Source organism: Otolemur garnettii, unplaced genomic scaffold (assembly GCF_000181295.1).
Source record: "Otolemur garnettii isolate 467f Iridium unplaced genomic scaffold, OtoGar3 scaffold00135, whole genome shotgun sequence".
NCBI classification, from domain to species: domain Eukaryota; kingdom Metazoa; phylum Chordata; class Mammalia; order Primates; family Galagidae; genus Otolemur; species Otolemur garnettii.
This window is the reverse complement of record NW_003852530.1, coordinates 4897222-4905895: the sequence shown is the minus strand read 5'-3', so window position 1 is coordinate 4905895 and position 8674 is coordinate 4897222. Positions and strand designations below refer to the sequence as shown.

The window sequence follows — 8674 nt, the reverse complement described above, 5'->3', positions numbered from 1 at the left end:
GGGACAGGGATATGTGTGCCCCCTATCCCTGCCCAGCTCCTTGCTGGGCCACGGGGAGGGCCTAATTGTTCTCCCAGAACTGCCCCCTGGGACGCGCAATGCCTTCACCCTGACCAGACGCTCCGCAGCACCAGCTCTCCGACCCCCTGGGGAGCCACGTGCTGTGAGCCAACATTATGGATTACACCCCCAACAAGGCAGGACAACTAACAACTCAGGGCGCAGCTCTGTTTACAGGGATATTGATTCTGGGCCTGCAGTGGCTCAGAGGCCACAGAGAAGCAGACGCTTGCAGAAGGTGAGAAGGTTTCTGAAGGGCAGACACCGATGGTTTCAGGGGACGCAGAACATTTCCTCGGGATGGCCTGTGTGCCCCCACCTGCCCGGCTCATCGTGGTAGCTGCACGGCATCTGGGTTCACCCTCAGGTCCCAAGCATAAGGGGGCTGCTGGGAGAACTTGCGAGTGGTGGGGGGGGGGGTTTCTGGGAAGTGGGAGGGAACATCCGTTGTACTATTAGTGAAATAGTCTGGGCAGGCCCAGGTGGGAGGACAGGGAGGGTGGAGGCCAGCAGTGTGTCCCCGGTCTCTGATGGTGACTGCAAACTGACTTGCTCCAGGGAGAATCTCTGAGACACGGATGCGATGGGGCTTTGGGATTCTGTCCTCTTCTTGTGGCCTGTGGCAGCTGGATTTTCTAAAAGGGGGGCTTGGTGAGGTGGAGTGTGGGGAGACACCACCCTGAAGGATGGTTTCAGGGTCCTTTGGGGCCTCATTTGGGAACTGAGATAGGTGGAGGTTGTTTCTGCCTGGGTGGGAGGGTTGGGAAGGCTCTGAGGGAGGCAGAAGCCCAGAGATGGGGCCTCCAGAGGTTGAGCCCCAAGATGATGAAGGCCATGAAGGGGGGCCGGGACCCAGACAACAGGCCCAGCAGGCCCACGATGGTGTCCTAGCTGTCTGGGACCGATGGTTGTTACCCCTCTTTATTGATCTGGACACTGTCTTCTGGGCTACTAAGGGAAGGGCCATTTGTCCACAGGAGAGCTGGGCTGCTGAGGCCAGAGGGCCAGACCAGTGGTCACTGGGGTAGCCTCTGGGCAGCACTCAACCCAGAATGCTCCCCTCGCGGCCAACACTGGAGGTTTGTCCTTATCACAGTCGTTGGACATTTGTTGCAACCTCCAGGGCCTTATCTCTGCAGCTCCCGCCTCTAGGAATAGCCAAGAGGATCCCTTAAATATAAGCCCCTTGAATATCAGGCTAAAGGTGAGGGCCTGCTGGGAGGAGCACTGGGCTCCCTCCCCACAGGCTGCCCTGTCCCTGGGGAGCCCTGCCAGTGCCACCCGCTGGAAAAGCAAGACCCACAACTTCATCCTCCTGCCTGCCAGCTGGGGGTCACTCCAAGGAGGCAGCACCTCTGTGGGAAATATGTGCAGTGTCACCCCTCAGGGAGATAGTTAGCACTAGATGCCTACCCAGGTGTGAAAAGGGCTGCAGGGGAGGGGAGCAGAGGTCCTGTGAGCTTGGAGTAAAGCTGCAGGACGGAGGGGCGAGCTGCTGCAAACTGTGCTCCTTGGCCCGTCTAGGAGAGGGGCCCTCCTCAGGGGCTGCAAAGGGATCCACAGTTCTCCCTCAGCTATTCTGGGTGAAGGAGGCACCACTCCTGGGTGGCGTCTGTGGCTCAGTGAGCAGGGCGCCGACCCCATATACCGAGGGTGGTGGGTTCAAACCCAGCCCCGGCCAAACTGCAACAAAAAAATAGCCGGGTGTTGTGGTGGGCACCTGTAGTCCCAACTACTCGGGAGGCTGAGGCAGGAGAATCGCCTAAGCCCAGGAGTTGGAGGTTGCTGTGAGCTGTGTGACACCATGGCACTCTACCCAGGGCAGTAAAGTGAGACTTTGTCTCTACCAAAAAAAAAAAAAAAAAGTTAAAAGGAAGCACCACTCCTTATACCTAAAGACATCAACCAGCTGGGCAAGGTGGCTCACACCTGTAATCCCAGCACTCTGGAAGACCGAGGTGGAAGTATCCCCCGAGGTCAGGAGTTCCAGATCAGCCTGAGCAAGAGTTAGACCCTCTTTCTACTAAAAATAGAAAAACTAGCCAGGTTGGTGGTGGGCACCTATAGTCCCAGCTACTTGGGAGGCTGAGGCAGGAGGTTGGCTTAACCCAAGAGTTTAAGGTTCCTGAGAGCTATGATGCCATGGTACTCTACCCAGGGGGACAGAGTGAGACTTAGTCTCAAACAAACAAACAAACAAAGACATTGGTCCCAGCTTCCTACCAGGAGCCTTCTGAGCGGACTCTAGGGTGACGGGAAGCCATGGTGGCCCACTGTGTACAGCTTTCTCTCATTCACCTGAGATGTATGGCTGATGGCTGGCCAGCGCCATCCCACAGCCACACGTGCACACACACATAGAGTGCAAGGAGGCCTGTCACCAGATGTGGGACCCAGGACTGACACAGAAACAAGGGGTACCTACCAAGCAGCCCCACTGCAGCAGCCCTCAGACTCTCAGGGCTGAGCCAGTTCTTCTGAATTGATTTGCAGAGGCTGAGGAAGGAGGACTGCGATGAGTACATCACAGTGGCATGACACAGCACAGAGGGCGAGAATTCAGCAGAGGTAGCAGCCGGCCAGACGCGCCAGGAGAGCATAATTCATCCTCCCTCTCAGGCTCACATTTGCAGAAATCTCGAGAGAGCGGTGAGACTTTCTGCTGCATGTGAAATACCGTGATGGGGGCAGCTGGGCTACGTTTGTTAGGTTTTAATCTTGTTTGGTTTAATTTTTAAACGTGGTTATCAAAGCAATACATGTACATAGTTCAAAAAGTCAAATACTTACCGAAAGACTTATCATATGAGTGTTAGTTCTTTTTTTTTTTTGAGATAGAGTCTCATGCTCTTGCCCTGGGTAGAGTGCAGTGGCGTCGTAGCTCACAGCAACCTCAAACTCTTGGACTCAAGCGATTGCCTCAGCCTCCTGAGTAGCTGGAGGTGCCCGCCACCACACCCAGCTCATTTTTCTATGTTTAGTAGAAACAGGGTCTCAGTGTTGCTCCAGCAGGTCTCAAACTCCTGAGCTTAAGCAATCCATCTGCCTCAGCCTCCCTGAGTGCTGGGATGACAGGCGTGAGCCACCGCACCCGGCCAAGAGTGATAGTTCTACTTCCCCACACCCCAGTCTGGCCCAGATTTTTCCTCAGCATTTCATCCTGCATTTCCAAATCTCACACTGACACTGACTGCTCTTCATTCTTGGGTTCTGTTGTTCTACAGGGTGGCCCCAAAGTCACCTCTAAAGTCACCACACATAGGGAAAATGGGAAATTGTAGCTAAATGCATCATTATTTACAAAACATTCATTATAAAATTTTACAAAGAGGTGGTCAATACGTAGAGAACATTTTGTGAATATTCCATAGCATTTTGTAATGGATATTTTCTAAATGAATGTCCATTTAGCTACAATTTCCCATTTTCTTTATGCATGACAACTTTGAGGAGCGACAGAGGGACACCCCGTATGTTGCTATCCCACACTGTGAGATCCTAGCTTTCCAATAGGACCCCTGTCCTACTTTTATCCACCAGCCCCCAGCACAGTTTTGCATAAAACTATGGTTACTGTTTATGTTGTTATGACCATGTGGATATTGTTTATTATGGGTCAAACAGTATAATACCATCTCATCTTTTTGCACTATTTTCCCCACCTATTTCAAAATTTCTGCCGCAAACCTATTTGTTTGTTTTTTGAGACAGAGTCTCATTCTGTCGTCCTGGACTGAACGCCATGGCATCATAGTTCAAAGCAACCTCAAACTCTTGGGCTCAAGCCATCCTCTTATCTCAGCTTCCCAGAGAAAATGAAGCAATTTAAAAGACATAACCTTTGACCAGGCACAGTGGCTCATGCCCATAATCCCAGCACTCTGGGAGGCCAAGGTAGGTAGATTGCTTGAGTTCAGAAGTTTGAGACCAGCCTGAGCAAGGGTGTGACCCTGTGTCTACTAAACATAGAAAAACTAGCTGAGCATTGTGGTGGGAGCCTGTGGTCCCAGCTACTCCAGAGGCTAAAGCAAGAGGATGGCTCGAGCCGGAGAGCTTGAGGTTGCTGTGAACTATGTTGCTACCAAGGGCAACAAAGTGAGACTCTATCTCAAAAAAAAAAAAAAATTGTTTCACTTTCATAGTAGCAAGATTAGGGTGGTGGGGAGAAAATGCTTGGGGTCAAGCCACTGGTTTTTCACGGGTACTCCAGCTTTTGTTAGTGTCTGATACTTGGTTTCAGTGCACGTGAACACCGTCACCTCTGACTGTGATTTTGTTCCTATACGTATTGGCTATCATGGTCAATAGAAATGGCGGGGCAGGACGTTTGCTAGCTTTCTGCCCACCAGTGTGGCCAATTCATGGCAAGAGGGTCAACCAGCCCCGGCTGTCTCTAGGGCAGGATGACTTTAGGTAGGATGTCTGGGGTCCCTGGGCTTATCAAAGGAGGGGACACAGAGTCTCTCCAAGGCCAGAACCCAGTCCTGCTGAATTCCAGAGCAGCCTGCGCCTGGGACTTTGTTCAGTTCTGAGCAACGTGCCTTGAACCAAATGCATGACTGTTCCGCGCCTCTGACACTGAGAGGGTGCCATCTGCATCCCGGAATGGGCACACCTCTCCTCTGAGCCAGGCTCAGGCTGCCCCGCGCTTCCTAATTGCCAAGTGGGTGTCAATAATTTTCCCAGGCTGAAGGAAGGCATCTCTTTTTTCTGCTCTTTGGTGTTTAATATTGAGTTTCAGCCTGACTCATGATTGCAGCTGCTGTCAAAGGACCTACAGGAAAATCCGTTTTTATTGAAACTGAAAAGGTCAGTTTTCTTGGACGTCTCCATGGTGAAAATAATAAATGCAGCAAATTCATATCCTTATGATATTTAGGCTCTCCAGCTGGAATGACCCCTGGGAAAAGGCGCCTGAGATTTTAATTAGGTTTCCTTTCTTCCCACCACAGTCGCTGCAGAAGAAACCGGCTGGCAGGCCATTTCCCTCGCTGGGTCACTGAGTAGATAGATGGATGGTCAGGGAGTTGGCAACCCCGCTCGGGGCATCTGGAGTAATCTGGGCTAGCTCCCAGAGGGCCCTCTGGCTCAGAAGAGCAGCTCACCCACTTGGTCTAATATGTGACCCATCAGTCATGTGGCTTGGGCTATTTGGCATTTGTTCCATCACTGACCCGAATGTGCAGAAGGGTGAGCCTCTCCCTCTGTCTGCCCAAATCCCACCTGCGGACAGGGACCCCTGCAGAGATACCTGAGCAGCCAAGGCTTAGCTGGTGGGCACTGCCAGCGTCTGGTCCCTGCAGACCAGCCCAGTACCTGGGGCAGCCCGGCAGCTCCAGGGCGGGACTGGAAGTACGTGTCCCACCTGGGGCTCCTCCAGGCTGGACTGAGGGAGGGGTGCCCAGGAAGACAGAGGAAGACATGCAGGAGGGCAGGTGAAGCCCATTCTAAGGAGGACGGGGTGGTAGGGGGTGGGGTAAGGGAACCAGGGTGGCCTGGTATTGGCATCTTTACAGGGACTTGTTCTCTATTAATCCAAGAGATTAGACCATGTCACAAGGTGTCTACTGATGTTTATTTGTTCAGATGTGTGTAGTAAACCTTTCAACCTACAAATTCAGGTAGGTCTTTAGTTTAGCAAAGTTTCCCACTCTTTTTTTTTTTTTTTTTTTTTTGAGACAGAGTCTCACTCTGTCACCCTCAGTACAGTATCTTGGCGTCTCAGCTCATAGGAACCTCAAACTCTTGGGCTCAAGTGATCCTCTTGCCTCAGTCTCCAAGTAGCTGGGACTACAGGCGCCCATACAATGCCTGGCTAGTTTTTAGAGACGGGGTCTCACTCTGGCTCAGGCTGATCTCACATTCCTGCGCTCAGGTGATCCACCTGCCTCAGCCTCCCAAAGTGCTAGGATTAAAGGTGTGAGCCACAGCACCTGGCCACCCTTTTCTTTTTATTTTTTAATTTCAGGGTAATACGAGGTTGTAAATGATTAGGTTGCATTATTTGTGTCTCTAAGGTAAAGTTCAAGTTGTGGTTAGCCCTTCATTGAGGGGGTGTGCTAGATACCACATCAGGTGAGAGCGTACAGTACCAATACCCTTCCCTCCCCCCACTTCTCCCCCCACTTCAATATACTTGTATTTCTCTCTTGTGTGGGGGTGTAGTTGTTTATCTATCAGTTTCATATTAGTATTGAGTACATTGAGTTTTCATTCTTGTGACATTTTGCTAAGAGACTGTGTTTCAACTTCAACCAGGTAAACATGAAAGATGGTAATTGTGCAGGCTCTTTTTATGGGTGAATAATATTCCATGGTTTGTTGATCCATTCAGGGGTTGATGGGCCCTTGGGTTGATTCCACATCTTGGCGACTGTGAATTGAGTTGGAATAAACAATCTACTGCATATGTCCTTATGGTAAAGGACGTTTTATTTCTGGGTGGATGCCTAGTAACGGGATTGCAGGATCAAACGGAAGGTCTTCTTTTAGCTTGCTGAGAATTCTCTATACTTCTTGCCATATCTCTTTTATTTTTGAATTTTTTTCTTTTTTAATTGTTTCTGTTCTTCAATAACAGCCCTTATCCTGTTTGGATTTCCAGAATGTTTTCTTCAGGCTGTAACTCACACCTGTAATCCCAGCACTCTGGGAGGCTGAGGCAGGTGAATGGCTTCACCTCAGGAGTTCCAGACCAGCCTGAGCAAAAGAGAGACTCTGTGTCTATTAAAAATAGAAAAATCAGCTGGGCATCATAGTGCATGCCTGTAGTCCCAGCTATTTGGGAGGCTGAGGCGAGAGGATCACTTGAGCCCAAGAATTTGAGGTTGCTATGAGCTATGATGTCACAGCACTCTACCCAGCATGGCAGAATGAGACTGTCTCAAAAAAAAAAAAAAAAAAGCTTTTCTTCAAAGATGTTGCCCTCTCGCTATTTCTACATCTCTCCTTTCCTGGTGAGATCTGAAGAAGTCTCTAGGAACCTCGATCCGTGTCTCCGGCTCGGCTGCCCCCCGGCCACCCCACCCTGCTGCTGCGCTGACCCTCTCACACGGCTGTGGTGCTGCCGGAGTCCTGGGATGCTCCTGGGATGCTCCGCCCGGCTCCTGCCCCCTTTCACCACAGCTTATCCTCATCTTCTCTTCAACTCTTGCTTTTCACACTCAATATTTTCATTTTGAAAAAAAAAAAAAAGAAAGAAAGAAAGAAAAAACCTTACATCTGTTTCCCGGAGTAAATATTTTTAGAATTCTGTGTTTCCTCCTTCCTTGATATCACGACAATATGGTTTTCTGGTCCATCTGCCTCTTCCTCGGGAGCAGCATGGCTGAGTTCACTCTCACGCCCGCGGTTCTCCCTGTGGCCATGGGGGCCTGCCCGTTCCCTCGGGTGAGTGCTGCATCGCCTGAGGACAAGCAGAGCCGGGCACAGAGATGGGGAGATGGCTAGACAAGAGCCCTGGCCACGGGACGGCCTGGCGGGAGGCCGAGTGATCTTCCCAGCCAACGCAGCTTCTGCATGGCGGCTGGTCCCTGGGGGGCAAAAGGTGTCCAAGCACAGCCTGCTCTCCTATCTAGCCTGCCTTTGCAAATTCCAGGGGTTCAAGAAGAAAGAGATTGTCCACTCCAAGAGCTAGGCAGGTAGAGAAATCTTCCAGCAGGCCAGGGCTGCTTCTTGGAGCAGTCAAGACTGTGCTCTCCCTACTGGGGGCCCAGGCGTCTGCGGCCTCCTGATAGCTGTGCTGCCTCCCTCTTCCCCACCCCAGCTCTGCTCTCACGGTGCCTTGTCCTGGAGAGAAGGTGACTTGCATGCCGTCCCGTCCCACCGGCACCGCACTGCCTCCCTGGGAAGAGAGCTGTGGGTTTGCCTCCAGCCATGACTTCATTCTGGTCTCGGCCACCCAGCGCCTGGTGAAAACTGGAAGCTTACAAAACACAGCCGGTGCTTTCTTTGAGTTTCAATAGGACTTCTTTGATTTTTATTTTCTTTTTTCTTCCCCTCCCCATTCTTCTCACTTCAGAGAGAGACATCTAAGGCCTTCTCCTCCTGCTGCGTCTTCATTTACACATATCCTGCCTAAGTTTCATGTTGGGACCGGCCCCAGATACTTTGCACACGCGCATCTATGGCTAAAGGAGTTGGTGAGTGACTTTTCCTAGTGAAATTTTAATAAGGGGAAAAAAGACGTTGTGTGTGTGATAAGGCGGAGCTCTAGGGAATCTGGAGAGAGTGAAGGCTCCGTTTCTTTGTCTGAAGATGAAGAAAAACCAGCACCTAGCTCAGGTTCTAATTAAGACAAACAGCACCTGAGAAGCCCTCAGAACAGGCCCAGCACCTGGAGGGGGGTGAGTGACGCTTAGGCATTATTTACTACAAGAACCACAAATGGTTCTTCTTTCTGTTACGACTTGACCTCCTTGGTTAAATTCCTATGCTACGGTTGATTCACATTCTGTACCTGTGGTGATACATACAGCAAATCTCAAACATATATAAGTCTACGGTTACCTCTTACCTCAAATTCAAGGCCCTAAGAACTTTTGCTGAGGAATGTTGGTGGGCCAACTGCGGTGGCTCATGTCTGTAATCCCAGCACTCTGGGAAGCCAGAGGCA

The 8674-nt window shown here is 50.9% G+C and overlaps 1 long non-coding RNA gene across 1 annotated transcript; it reads left to right on the top strand.

Moving 5' to 3' along the window:
• The first annotated feature begins 250 nt into the window (after positions 1-250).
• On the top strand, positions 251-8261 carry LOC111727980. The gene is made up of 3 exons (XR_002775406.1): positions 251-298; positions 2554-2709; positions 8081-8261. It is a non-coding gene; the product is annotated as an uncharacterized LOC111727980 (long non-coding RNA).
• Positions 8262-8674: the final 413 nt, after the last annotated feature.